General features: G+C 39.9%; 1 long non-coding RNA gene across 2 annotated transcripts; it reads left to right on the forward strand.

The window, feature by feature from the left end:
• Positions 1–33: 33 nt before the first annotated feature.
• Positions 34–15,073, forward strand: LOC308553219. Of its 2 annotated transcripts, XR_013998210.1 has the most exons (5): positions 34–551; positions 4,801–4,892; positions 8,169–8,255; positions 10,827–11,834; positions 13,229–14,653. It is a non-coding gene; the product is annotated as an uncharacterized lncRNA (long non-coding RNA). The 2 variants fall into 2 exon arrangements; XR_013998211.1 differs by lacking the exons at positions 8,169–8,255; positions 10,827–11,834 and having other exon boundaries at positions 54–551; positions 13,229–15,073.
• Positions 15,074–15,472: the final 399 nt, after the last annotated feature.

The raw sequence follows: 15,472 nt of genomic DNA on the forward strand, positions 1-15,472 counted from the left end.
CCTGCGCCGGGCGCGGGGCTGGGCACCGCCCGCAGCGCGGCCCCGGGGAGCCTGAGCTCGCCGGGCGCAGGATGGGGGACGCGCAGGGAAGCCAGGGCCGCCCTGGAATTCTCGCCGCCCCTGGGGGACCCAGCCTCAGCGCCCTTCCTAAAGCCTCTAGGCAGCGTGCTTCCGAGTGGGCTTCTGCCCTGCGTTTACTTTTCATTTTCAGAAGGATTTGTAAGGAAGGAAATAAAGATGAACTATAGTTACGATAACGGTAAATAGACGCCCGGCCGAGTGGGCTTCGTCAAATAGTCCTACTTGGGCGGTAAGAGCCGGGAAAGTTTAGGAAAACGCGCAGTTGCCGATTTGGAAACTCCCATCCTTGAACAGGCTGTGAGCCTGCGGGCTGGGCTCCAGGAAAGGGACGCCTGCTGCTCCCAGGCCCGCAAGGAGCTGCACGGCCCGGCGCGCTCACGCTCTAGGGCCTCTGATAAGGCGAAAGTCACAGCGTGAAACTAGGTTAATCTTCATTCCAAAGAGGCAAAACACGGACGCTGGCCCGAACAGTGAGTGTTTATTATTATTTGTTTGGTAGAAAGTTCTACCCTACTTTGTTTAAAATTGTGGTGAACATCTCTTTATTCAATTATTGGTAATGCTCTTAACTTAGGCAAAGTGCCAAAATCACACTGCTGCATTTTACACACACACACACATAACATTTATTTATTTATTTTTATTTTTAGAGAGAGGAAGGGAGAAGGAGAGGAAAAACTTAGATGTGAGAGAAAAACACCCATCTGGCTGCTTCCAGTGCCACCCCCCCCCCCCACTGAGCCCTCGGCCCCCCGCATGTGCCCTGACTGGGAATCAGACAGGAAACCTTTAGGTGCACAGGATGACACCCAACCAACTGAGCCACACTAGCCAGGGCGCATTACAGGTATGTTTTTAATGTCATGCTCTAAATAATTCTTAACTTCTTTAAGACATGTGTTCCTAACACAATATGATTAAAGGCATGAGGCTTCCCTTGTGAAAATGCACAAAATCTCAGTGATTATCTCCGAAGTTCATGTACATGGCGAAGCCATCCATCCACCACATTAAAGAACTGTAAGTTGAAACAGCACCACGGCTGCAAGGGTATTATTATCTATTCTAGTGAGTGTCCTAAGTAATAGACACTCTGTCAATATAAATCTGTTTTATACTGTAAAAGTATTAATAATCAGTAAATAAGTAAATAATCCTTAAGTAAACAATCAGTAATGGCTGTGGGAAACGATGCTGTGGAGTGTGACCCCAAATTCACTCACCCCCACAATGGCCAGGAGGCACTGCACAAGCACGTGGAGACTCACCACAACTCAGTGAGCTTTGTCTCATTTCTGAGGGCAAAGGAATCTGATCTAAAATTTCTCTCCTGTGTTTTTTCAAATAGAGGTTGCTATTTTTAAGTTTAAGAGATTGTTCCCTCATATATTTTCATTTAAACGCCCCGAAGGGACACTTTGTGATTAGGCTGCAACACAATGATTTGGGGTAAACTGTTTGGCATTTAGAAGCTGAATACCAGTCTCTGAGTTTATCTAGTGGGCTGCCCATTGGACTTGGACACTTCCTGAAACAAAAACACTGTGTTCGTGTACATGATTAATAAAAGCTACTTCGTCTCTAAGCAAAAATGAGTAAGTCCTTCCGCACAAGCTCGGTGCTTGATGACTTATATATTCCTTTTCCTGTTTGAAGCTATTGATTAACTAATCCCTCAACCGATCATTTCTCAACTTCCAAAATGTGTTTTGATGTAGAAAGAATAGAATGTCCATGGATCTAGTATGAGTCTCCAAAACAGACTCTGACAGCTGAGGGAAATTAGAATAGACTATTTAGAAACAAAGTACAGTCTTCAAAATGGATTCAGCCATTTCAACTTCACCTTCACTCACATTTCCTTTCCCACCACTTTATTCCTGCTGCTCAGAATGGAATTAGCTTCTTCCTAGCTGAGTAATGTTCTCACCTCCATTATTCCACTTAACCCTTCTCTGGAGTGCCTCAATCATTTTTTTTTTTTTTTAATTATTGATTTTAGAGAGAGGAAGAGAGAGATTGAGAAAGAGAGAGATTTGTTACTCCACTTATTTATGCATTCATTGGTTGATTCTTATATGTGCCCTGACTGGGGATCAAACCCACAACCTCAGCCTATTAGGCTGATGCTTTAACCAACTGAGATACCCAGCCAGGGCTCATTTGCTTTCACTGTCATCCATCAAGCTTTTGGAACCCTTAGGAATGAAACAGAAATTCCAATTAGTCATTTCAGCAGGAGCAGTTTAGGTTGTCATCTTCCAAAGATTTCAGGAGCATTTGTACTTGTCTGAACTCCTACAGAAATTGCAGGGAATTTCAAAACACTTTTGTAGCTGAATAAATTTCATACCCTGTACTCCTACACTTACCAAATACAACCCAAAGTAAAGCTCATGTCCACAAGTAAGAGGTTTTCTTTAACTTCCAAGACTGATGAGTTGATTCTTGCTAGGTCTAATTTTGACTCTATTATCCCCTAGCTATTTCAGCAAAGACAAAGCTCATATCCTTCCATTCCCCATCCCCCAAATTGTTGGATACTGGATACTGATGCTTGTGTTATTACTGAATAGTCTTGAGAGAGCAAAGGGATTGGATTGGAGTTCAGGCCACTAGAGTTTCAAGGGCTTTTAGGCCACTGTTGTTCTCTACTCGCCTTTCAAAAAGCATGTAAAAATTAAAGGCAACTTTCCATTGGACGCATTCCATATTTGCCCATCCTTCAAGGTAAACAATGAAATATTTAAAAAGTGCTCAGAAAAAATACAACAAGTCCTTATAATCACAAATTATCTTTTAAATTCTTTTTTTTTTTTTTTTTCCTTTTCTTTCCTTCTGCTTGTCTTTTAACTAAGACCAAGTAATGGTTTTGCAATGGTTTTCAGCCGTGCACCGGATGAAATTCCCTTCACTTGGCTTGTTTCCCGGTTTTCTTTACCTTGGCCATTAATCAAGAATCACCCAGAGCTGCACCCACCCTGTGCTGGTCTCTATTTTCTTCTGCCAGGATTCCTGCTGGGTCTGTATCTGCTCCAGAAAGCCAGCTTTCTCAATCCACGTACCTTCAGTCAGCCCGCTGCTCTCAGGACTGGAAACTGGGGGGCATAGAAAGAGAGCTCAGCTCGCATAAATCCTTCATTTCTTCCCTTCAGCCCTGGGAGAGGTTCTGATTGCTCTAGGGATTGCTTCCTGATCACGTCCAGGGGGACTGTGCTCAGTTCTCATCTGCCTCAAATTCTCTCCTGCTCTTGTCCCTTTCCGCCCTGCAATTATGCCCCCCCCCCCCCCGTGGCTCCCATGATCTTTTCCTTTTCTTCCTAACATCCGGATAACTTTTTGTCTTGCTTGCTAACTAGGGACCTCATAAAATTAAATTCTTGAATCACTCTCATCTCCATTCACTGTCACAATCTCAGTTGTTACCCGTTCCTAAGGCTCAATCTACTTGACAGTATCCATCCTCAAAGCTACTTGGCCAGGCTTCATCTTTCATCCTTGCTCCAAAGTCCGTCTCTTGCCAGCACCTGAGATGATATGGTTGAAAACAAACCCCTCTCCCTAGCCAGTTTCGCTCAGTGGTTAGAGCACCAGCCTGCGGACTGAAGGGCCCTGGGTTTGATTCCGGCCAAGGACACGTACCTCGGTTGCAGGCTCCATCCCGTGTGTGAGAGGCAGCCAATCGATGAGACACACATCGATGTCTCTCTATCTCCCTTCCACTCTCTCTGAAAAGCAATGGAAAAAATATCCTCATGTGAGAATTAAAAATAAAAAAGAAAACAAATCCATCTCTTTCTTAGACTGGTATCTCTCTCCGGCTTCCTTCTTACTAGTCTCCTGGTACCCCAGGTTACTGGTTACTCCTTTCTCTTCTTTACTTCCTTATGTTCTGTCAGTCACAAAGTTCTGTTACTGTTCCACCCTCTGTATTCTTACCACAGAAACAATCCTTTCTCTTGATTTCTGGGAATCTACCTCCCTGATCTCTGTCTTCATCATGTTAAGACAAGTTGTTGCAATCTTTTAAACAACTCATGGTATCTTCTCATTGATTGTAGATTCAAACTCAATTCCTTCTATCACGTAAGCTCTCCATCAACTGCCTCAGTCCATTGTCTCAACTTAATTTTTAGACCTGTGCTGTCCAATATGGTAGGCACTAGCCATGTGTGGCTCTTGAGCACTTGACTTGTGGCTAGTTCAAATTGAGATGAGCTGGAGTGAAATACACACTGAATTTCAAAGACTTTGTACAATTAAAATTATGTAAAAATGTCTCATTAATAGTTTTTCATGTTGATTTCCTGTTGAAATAACATTTGGGATAGGTTGGGCTAATTATTGTCACCCGTTTCTTTTGACTTCTTTGCAGAGAGACTGCTACAAAAGTTTTAAGTTACAAATGTGGCTCACCTATTTCTATTTGGCAGTTCTCCTTCAGACGATTGATATGCCTATTCTGGGCCAGGCATAATGCATCAGATCAGAGGCATTTTTTAAAAGAAAAAAGTAGTCCTCCCTCAGCCAACCCTTTCCAACCCAGCAGGGGAGATAAGACATGTAAAGTCAATTATTGATACAACCAGAGGACAAATACTAAATGACTGAAGATTAGCCCTGTGGGAGCTTAAAGGAGAGAGATGTTCACAGATGCCTTTTCTGAGAAGTAGAATTTTGAAAGAGCCTTGAAAAACAGATAGTGTTTCCTTTTTGCAGCTGTGGAAGAAAGAGAAAGGCATTCTGCGTCAGAGGAGCCAGGAAAGCACGGGGCAGGCTTGGCGTAAAACGTGTAGGCCAGTGTGTCTGAGGTGAGTGCCATGCCCTGTGGGATAATAATATTTACTTTGACTTCTCCAAAAGGCTGTGAGGAGATACACAAGTAAACAAAAATAAGCAAGAACACTGTAAACAAGCCAAGCCACTAAGTAAGGTTTTGCATCGGTTCACATCCCCATCAGCCTAAATTTCTGCTCCAAATACAATTTATAGTTAAAAACCTAACTCTTAATTCTCAGGTTAAGTGTGTAAATCATGTAATATAGCATTATCTTTAACATTACATGAAAACAAACTGAGGTTTGAAAAAACTGGTTCTTTTAAACCAGCTTGAATTGTCCGCAGTCCAACAGTGGTTCCACATTCAGTGCAACCTCCATGGTCAGCAGCAGTGAGGCCGGGGGTGACCTGCTCATTGACCCAAAGAACTTCGGCACCTGGCTCTGCTGCTTCCCCTTCTGCAGGCCCTGTGTCCACCTTCTTTCTTGCATTCTCACAGCTCAGGCATCCTTAGTGCAAACAATCACTAGCAGAAGAAAAATAGAGGAGAGAAAAATCTTGAAATTACAACATTTTAATTTTAAACTCTCAATCACTTTGCAGCCTGTATAGGTATGTGATAATTATCAAAAGTATATAAAAATTAGTTTGCATGTGTTATTAAATGCATCTAAGAGTGAGTCTCAGGAAAATCTACTGGGACCCCTATTCCAATGTTGCAATCTCAGCTTCTTGCAAGGCCCGGCAGGTACCACTAAAATTTGAATTTAGTTGGGCATCAGATAGTAGTGAGGTGGGGAGAGGGAGGCTATGAAACTGAGAAAACATTCAAATACAAAAATTTAAAAACTCTGAGCCAGATAGGCAATACACAAATACAGGCTGAATTGGGCCTCAGAGCTGCAAATTTTCACCACCTGCTCTAAAGGTTACTCATATAATTATGCCATCAATTAAAACCATTTATTAAAATTATTTTTTAAACGCCATATAATAATGCAGGCTTAGTAGATATTTAATATTCTGTACGACTCTAATACAGTATTTCCTCTAAGATACGGTTATATCTGTTGTTGTCTAAACAAATACAAAGCTTAGTATATACATTTCTTTCAAAAAAGTTGCATATTTCCCATGAGAAATTCTACTTGTTTGTGTGGGAAATTATACAAAACAGTTTATTAGCAATAAGGTTGGGCATGATCATCAGCTGGTAGAATAACCTCTTTTCACTGAGTGCATCGTCTAATCCTCCAGCAGGAATTATGTGAATAAAATCTTTGAAGCATGTTGAGGAGGTAATCTTAGCTAAATCGAACTTGACAGTGCCCCTTTATCTAGTTCCAACATGATCAGACTTTGTGGCGCTTATAGCATCATAGAGAGTACTGGTTTAAAATAAGACTCAGTGAGTACATTAGATAAAGCGACTCAGGACAATAAAGACAGCATTGAATAAAAGTAGCTTCGACAGCCACAATTTAGCATTTCCTTTTTCATTTGGGGAGGGGGTTCAATTTGATAGGATGTTTCACATTATTTTATACTTAAGAAGGTTTGCCAGTAATATCTAAGGGGGTGGACATTCATTTTACAGCTGTGTGTTGTTGACCCATGAGATCTGGCTGATTGTGCCCTGCAGAAGCCCAGGAGGTGCCATTCATGTGGGTGACAGTGTCAAAGGCACCCCTGGGGTTATGCAGAGTACAGTTTACACAGCCTTAAAAGCAGCCTGCCTGAGGATGCAAGCGTTAAATAAGCTTCCACATAGGTACAATTCTCAGAGAATTGAAATGTGTTCATTTAAGTACTCAAATTTAAAGTGCCTGTGTGTATAATATTTACATATATATACATATGTGTACATATATATGTATATATACATTGAGCAATAAAAAATAAAATACTGCAATTCATGACAGCATGGATGGTCCTAAAGGGTGTCATGCTAAGTGAAATAAGTTAGAAATAGAAAGACAAATACTATATGATCTCATGTGTGGAATCTAAAGAAACAAAATAAATGAGTAAACAAAACAAAACAGAAGTAGACCCATAGATATAGAGAACAAGCTGACTGTTACCAAAGGAGAGGGGAATGGGAATAAAAAAAATGTGAATGAAACACTCCTTGATTTTTCCTCTCTTAAGTAAACAAGCAGAAAACCAGGCTACGGGGCTGTGGAAATACAAATATAAAAGTGTAAGTGCTAATTTTAATCATTTTTCATAATAAGGTTGTAAAGTCACCTGTAGGTTTTGAGGAAAGAGTGAAGAGAGGGAACATATGGAATGGAGTCACTGTAGCCAAGCTGCTAAAGCTATCAGGGTTGTGAAGGTTGAGACATAAGAAAATGATTCTATTTTTGTTCTAACTGGCCTGGGAACTTAAATTTTTGAACTTTCCAGTCCCACATCAATTCCTGGATATACATCAATTTGTTGTGGGTCAATTTCTAGACATACACTAGACTTCCAGATAATCCTCTGATTACCCCCTGAAGGACTCACATATCCAGGCCATCTCATCCATTACCCCGACTGACGGGCCATCTGACTCATGACCACCTCGGACCAATCCTAGGACTAAGAATGCAGGACTGATCATTCTCAAGAACATATTTCTCACTATAAGAACTTCTAACTTTCCTTTCTTCTTCAGAACACTTCTGAGTTTTTGCTTAGTTGGGTTTCTGGTTTGTAAACTTCAAGACCCTTAAATAAATCTTTATCATCTATTCTAGCCAAAGCTTCTAGACTCTTTTTGAGCTCTTTGACAGTATCTGAAGGTATTTAAATATAAATACATAAATAGGTTATCTAAAGCTTTTAAGAATATCATAATAATATTGTAATGTTAAATATTATTCCGACTTCTTAAATATTTTATTTTTTTTTTAATTTGGAGAGAATATTAAAAAAACATGTTTTGTAAGAAGGATATGTTATTCTCAAATTTATTGATTCTGTTCATTTTACTTTCATAATTTTTTCTTTGGTTGAATTAAAGCTATTCTGAATACTGTTAATTCTTTAAAAAACAGGCACACCATGTTCCCAGTTTTTTATTTTTTGTTTTAAATTTTCTTTCCTTCCTTCCTTGTTTCTTTCCGCAGAGATAGATGGCTGAGATTATGGCTATTGTTATTTCTGGGTAATGAAAATTTGGGGGGACTTTTAATGATGTTCGGATATTTTTTAATTTTTATAATTAACATATTTTTACAAAATAAAATCAGAAAAAGTATTGGAAAATATATAGCGTAACTGAGCTTAATATCTATCATTTTTCTTTAATTATATCACAGCTTCTGTATTGATCTAGAAGTCAAGACATATTTTTAAACCAATCCAGATTCTAAATCAACCAGATTTCTAGAGGCCAAATGGTCCAGGCAAGTTTTATATATTTTTAACAATTCTTTTTAGTTTGGGGCTTGTTTTTTTGTTGTTGCTGTTTTTCTGTGTGTTTTTTGTTTGTTTGTTTGTTTTGTTAATCCTTACTCGGGGATATTTTTTTCCATTGATTTTTTAGAGAGAGCAGAATGGAGGGAGGGAGGGGAAGAGAGAGAAGCATTAATACAAGAGAAATACCTCAATTCTCTCTTCAAGCCCAAAGGAATGGAAAATGTTTCTTGTTCTTTATTTGTGGTTAAAATCCATCACTCATTTATGGTTGGACCCATAATTTTGGTCCCTGGATCTATGGCTATGATCAGAGCTTATAGAATTAACATTCCAGAGCCAATGGGACCATGTGTCAGGTGATTACTCCAGAAGGCACAGAAAACTGAGAGGCTGATCGCCCATACAGCTCTTGAAATGGAACTCGATGAAAAGCAGAATTATATAAAGAAAAAAGGATTTCAGGGCAAATATGACCTCAAGCCTCAGGCATTAATGCTCTCCTCATGGGAAATTAAGTGCCTTTGAAGTTTAAAGTCCTGATTTTTCTTCCTTGCTAATAAATAGACAGCAAGAGTCAAGAATCTTTCAGTTTACCAATCCAATAGCTCAAAAAGTCCATATAACTAAACTACTATTTTACTCAAAATGTAAGACCTGCCTCAGCTACAACTAAAATTCCCCCTGATTCAACAGATGGTGCTTAGGTTAGATTCAGCCACAGGAGTTCACCTGTTAGAGTTTACTAAGACTCATGTCTATTAAAAACAGCCACGTGCCTGGAATTTCCAGGAGCTGCGGCTGTGCCAAGGTAGCAGATATTAAGTCAGATTTTTCCTGTTGTCCTGGAATTGCTATTAAGGTCCAACCCTGAGGAGAAAAAGGCTGAGTATCCTACACCCTAAGTTCAGGGACACCAGCAGTTGGGGCTTGCACCTCTCTACCAGAGAGAAAATGTGTGGGCGAGAGATGTGGGCTTTGGGAGAATGTGACATTCAAGGAAAGAAGTTATTCCCATCTTTCTCTAAATCCAAGGATGGGGCTTCCCCAAGAAAATTATTTCTAAAGATTAGGAGGAGAGATTAGCATTTAATTTTGCTGTTTCACATATATCTGGTCAACAGATTTGGTGGTCTGACTGGTCGCTGGCAGAAGAGAAGAGAGGAGGGATGTTGATGTGGCCTACTGGGGGGGGGGGGGGCTAAAGTTCCACCAGATTCCTTGCTGAGTACTTAGTTGGAGACAAGTATAGTACTTGATCCTACTTTGCCCACTGACCAGACAACTGGCCTTGTAGGGTAGATTGGGGCATTACCAGGACCATGGCAGTGCTGGGAACAAAGGGGAAGACACAACAGAGCAGCTTGATGTGAAGTTACCGGCTGGTTGGAAGCTGTGACCAGCTCTTGAAAGGGGCCACCAATGACTAAGGAAGGTGCTCTAGAATGACCTCTCTTCAACCACATACACCAAGATGGTGAGCTAGAAACAGCAGTTCAAGTCACAGAAAAGGCCTGCAACCTTGCAGAATTCGGTAGTGAGACACTTGTTCATCCTGCTGGTCCTCTGGAGGGGAGAGGCATGAGTCCACCTCACACCTCTCTCTGCTCCGTAGACTGTCAGGTCTACTTTGGGGTGAAGAAAGGTGACTAGCTCTGAACCAGATATGAGATTAATGTTTTAAAATGAACTGGACCCGGAATTATAGCCAAGATGGAGTCACAGGATCAGATTTACAGTCCCATCTGAAACTACCAAAAGTAAATAAATTAATAAATAATAAATAAATAAGTAAATAAATCGGCCAAAATATATGAAATGATGCTTTTCAAGACATACAAATAAGCACATACAAAGATGTTCAACGTCATTAGTCATTAGGAAAGTATAAATTAAAACCAAAATGAGGTATCTATACACTCCTATTAGAACCACTAAAACGAAAAAGATTGACTATATCATGTGCTGACAGGACTTGGAGGAACTGGAACTCTCCCCCCCTTTTGATTGGATTTTATGACTACTTTGGAAAGCAGTTAGACAGTTTCTTAAAACATTAAGCATACATCTACCATATGTCCCCGCTGTTGCACTCCAAGGTATTTCTCCAAAAAAACACAAAAGCATGAGCCCATACAGAAACTTGTATGCAAATTTTCATAGCATGAAAATTTGTAATAACCCAAGCTTTCATAGCATGGTTATTTGTAATAACCCAAACTGGCAACAGCTCATGTGTCCATCAACAGGTGAATGGATATACAAATTATGCTATAGCCATATAATTGAATACCATGAAATAAGAAAAATAAATTAACTATTGATACATGCAACAACATGGATAAATCTCAAAATATTTATGCTGAGTGAAAGAAGCCAGACACACACAAATGACTGCATGTTGTACAAGGGAAGGAAGAGGTGGGAAAGGGTGGGAGTGAGGTACTCGCAGGGCAAGAGGAAATTTTGGGGAGTGATGGATGTGCTCATTGCCTTGATCGTGGTAATAGTTTTATTGATGTTTACGTGTCAGAACTTAACCAATGATACGCTTTAAACAGGTACAGTTCAGTGTACGCCAGTGATACCTCAATAAAGCTGATAAAGAAGTAAAGAACTGGACTATGGCTGCAAGAACTGAAATGGAACCTATCTGTATATTCTAATGAGTTGAGACTTTACGAAATATTAGTTACAATAACCAGCCATTCACTAGCAGTCACCAAATGCGTCATTATTCTATAATATCTTGATAGCTCAGTGCTTGTTCTGCTATTGCATTTTCAAGGTCTCTTGGCCAATGCATCATATGCTTGGGCTTCAGAATTAGTCTCAAATCTCTTCCCTCTGAGTTCTGAGATAATCAAAATATAGACACGGAAACTGGGGTCAAATAGCTCTGATTTATTAGGACAGAAATGATGAATAAGGCTTGAACCTAAGCTCCTAATCTTCCCTCCATGTTTGAACTTGGCCTACCAACACCTAGACAGCTGTGCTTCCTCCCTGCCTTTTCCCATCCCTCCCCAACCCCAAGGCAGGACAGAGGGAGAGAGAGATTCTATCTGCTCAGGTACTGAGTATGTCACTGGGATAAGCTACTTGAGAAAGTGAGTTTATCATTACAAGCACAAGCTGATCAAGATTAGAAGGCGCATTTTTAAATCACCCGCTATCCCCTGTAAATACACCTGTGGATAGCATCCAGGTGTGTGCTTTTTTAATTTGCTGCACACATTCCTAGTATATTATATGTAAGACAAGAACTCCATGTCAATTGTTCAAGTGGAAAGTAAAATATGATAGTTATGAAGAAATGCACAGAGTTGCTCTTTCATTTTGAAATGCATTGAAGCAAAAGTGGTGCCTCCTTTGCTCATTTAATTCAGGTGTATTCAACTCTATGCACAGAGAGAAAGTGAGAGAGATCGAGAGACACTCCACCTACTCTTCTACTCAGTGTGTTTATGCCCCAGATTAAGCACAAGAGTTTTCTTCAATCCTTCGTTGTTCTCAGGTCCCATGTGTCTCTCATCCCACGGCACCAAGTATGACCCTGTGGTTTAAAGGTAAGTATATTTCATACATCATGGTCCCTAATGCAATCCATCTAACTCATTCAGTGTCAACCAAAGAAGTACTGATCTGTTCCAACGTTGGAAGAAAACCTGATCTTGTTTTAATAAGGGACAGTTCATTTCTTATGTGGTGACTGTTGGCATCCCAACACCACCATGCTGAGATTTTCAAGGGGGATGCTTTTCCTTTGCCTTCTATGCTACCCATTTACCTCAACCCCTGGAGAAGACACAGTGCCTTTGTAATATTTGCCACTCACCAGTGTCATTTAGTAAAATGAGTTTAGGAGGAGCTAATTCTGTTTTCTCTTTGGGCATAATATTTGCCTTCAACTTTGTAGTTGGTTTCCAAGCTTGTTGACATATCTGTGGGACTTACCTGTTTATTTGTTTTTTTCTCTGTAAGGAGTACAGTCTTGAATATCTTTGTGTTTTGTTCCCTTCTCCATGTTTAGCAACAAAACTAATTAATTTTATACTAGCAGGTATCATTTTGTGCTTGTTCTGTAAATATGTTCACCAGAAGGGTCATTGTACTTTTTCCATTAACGATGAGAGCTTCCAGGGCTTCCTGCCACTCTTTGACAAAGTTTCATAATAAACAGTGTCCTGGGGACTAGGGTGACAGGATTGCTAGTCTAATGAAAACATTTTCAGGTATTCTTCAATATCTTTCTTATTTACTTCTGTTTTGTAACTGCTTATGTAAAATCATCCTTCAGATTCGTTGGTCCCAACACACACGGGTTGATGTTCTATATTCATGCTGGTGTGTTGTGCTCTCAATTTACACTTATAACTTGGAATTCGATGTTTAAATATTATTCTATTCTTTAATAACTCATTCTTGGGCAGTCAATCCACTTTCATGATTGATTATAAAAATAAATATAATCATCAAAGACGAGAAAATTCAATACGCATTTCTCTGGCCCATACTCTCCCACTGAACATCACTGGTGATAAAACAAATAAAATCCTCAACATTTTCAACACTCTTCCAAGTATGCGCCTATGTGATCAGATAAGTGGCTTGAATGAGATAACTTACTAAGATTATTTTTATGCTATGGTTCTTCTGTTACCTCCAAAAAATGAGGCAAGTGGTAACCTCAGGTGTCACAGGACAGCGCAGAACTTGAGACTCGTGTTCTTGCTGTGTGGTCGTGCTGTCCATTGGTAAACCATGTTGTCACAGACAAATTGAAAGCTAGAGCTAAAGTGGGTTTCTGGCATGAACTAGTGCAGCTGTTTTATTCTGCACAGGAGGAAGTAGAGACCTGGGGTATTTAAATGTCTTCCCTCAAGACCATCACTCTAGTTAGTGGCAGAGCTAAGGAAAGAACACACACTGGATGTCATGATTTTTCCACTATTTTTCTCAGAGCCAGTCCCATGACATTGCCTCAAAGTAATGGAGGAAAGTTCTCTGGAATCTCCGCAGTCAACTGGAGAGGTGTCTTGACTCCAGGGAAGAATGCAAACGTCAGGAGGGATCCATCACTGAGGCATCACTGCTTGTGTAATGAAGGTGACAGGTGTCCAGTGGGTCAAGGTTGAAGCAGTTGGCAGGAGTGTAGGATCTGCCTTGAACATGCTTCACTGCTGGACAAATATAGGATTTCAATGCTTAGGACAACTAGTCCTTTAACCTTGTGATTTCAAACAGAGATGCGAGTGGAAACGTAGGTGGGGAGACAAACAAGACAATGACTAGGCACTTGTCAGAATGTCTTGTCAACAACATGAAATGCGTCCCAAGTCTGCACAAATTCTGAAGATTAAGTACCTGGGGTACATTATTAGAAAAGACAAATTTGCCAACATTGCTTTATCCATCTGTAACATGCTGCCTAATTTTTCCCTAAGAGGCTAAAAAGATGTCCTCTTAGTGGTCAGGAAAGCTTAGATTGTGCCTCTATGGTTAGACAAGGTTAAAAGAGAATCTAATACAAAGGCAAAGCTCGAAACAAAGCCTAGGGGAAAATAAAGTAAGGCTAAGCTGCTTGCTCCGGTGTCCCAGCTGGCGGCCCTGTGATTAGCGACACCAGGGGGTGTGTGGAGGGGTGTGGCTGGAGAGCTGCAATCATTGCTTTCTTCCTGGTGTTGACGCAGGTGCCAAAAAACAGTTGACAAGCTTAATACGTTGGGCAATTTTTGTGATAACTTCGTTCAGGCTTCTGCTCTTAGGCAAACACCTACGTGAAAAACAGACTGTAAGTGTCCGCAAGCTGGAATCAGGCGTGCTCCGTGTACTGCATGCACTTCATCCCAGCACATGGCCAGGATGGGGTGGCGCGGGGTGACACATTCATTTTTATTCAGACTCCCTCCATTCGGACAGGTTTTCTGCTTTATGCTGTTAACTGTAGCTTCGTGTGACGCTGAAAATAAATGTTGGGCTAATATTAAGTAATGTTGCTAGGAAAATATATAAGAGGTTAAACAACTTTCCTTAAATTAAGTCTTAATAGTGGTACCCTGACTTTGTGAGTGCAAAGGGGCCACTCTGACACCTGTGCAGGGGTTTGAATATAAAAATTACGTTTCATCTGCTGTGACCATAGCGTTAGCTGTAAACATCATTTCAAGAACATTGTGTTTTTACACTTCTCTGGGAAAAATAAATATTTTGAAAAAGAACAGAGGATACATACATAAGCAATTTTTTTCCTTTTGAGTATAAATAAATTTTACTTAATAAAAAAAGGTAGTGTTATGACATTGAAGTGCAGCTGATTTTATGTCTGACATGTAATTAAAATGAAACTTTGCAATAAAGGAATGAGTTATTGCAGCTTTGAGCTTTTAAAAAATAAGTGTGAGGCCTTATAATGCTTTGAAAATACTCTTTTTAATTTTATTTTAAATTACAGCTGACATTCAATATTATTTTGTATTGGTTTCAGGTGTACAGCATCGCATTAGACAATCATATACTTTACATAGTGATCCCCCTGATATTTCCAGTACCCACCTGGCACCATACTTAGTTATTACAATGTTATTAAGTACATTTCCTATCCTGTGCTTTACACCCCGTGACTGTTTTGTAGCTACCAATCTGCACTTCTCAGTCCCTTCCCCTTTTTCACCCAGTTCCCCCACCCCACTCCTCTCTGGTAACCATCAGTCTGTTCTCTGTATCTAGGAGTCTGCTTTGTTTGTTCATTTATTTTGTTCTTAAAATTCCACATATAAGTAAAATCATATGGTATTTGTCCTTCTCTGACTGACTTGTTAAAGCTTTGAAAATCCTCTTACTGCGATTGCATTGATGTCCATCCAGTTCAGAGAGAAATACGGGGCTTTTTAAATACCATATGAGCAGATAAAACTTACACAGTCTACTTTCCAAGTGTTTCCCATGGAAAAGAGTCAAATTAATGTATAGAAAAAAATCAGATACAAAACTCGACGGCTGACCTAGGGGTGATATGCAAGACCCACATTCTTGAATCTCCTTTTTTTAAACACAACTGTCAATTCTATATAAATAAAATTTCATTCTCCTCTTCATTTATACCCCAAAAGGAAACAGATATAGTCAACTTTACTTCTGCTTAAATCAGTAAGCCTGAACACAAGATTTTTTAGTTTTATGTATTCAATAGAAAATCATAAGCAAT

The sequence above is a fragment of the Miniopterus schreibersii genome (assembly GCF_964146895.1).
Source record: "Miniopterus schreibersii genome assembly, chromosome: 2".
Lineage (NCBI taxonomy): Eukaryota > Metazoa > Chordata > Mammalia > Chiroptera > Miniopteridae > Miniopterus > Miniopterus schreibersii.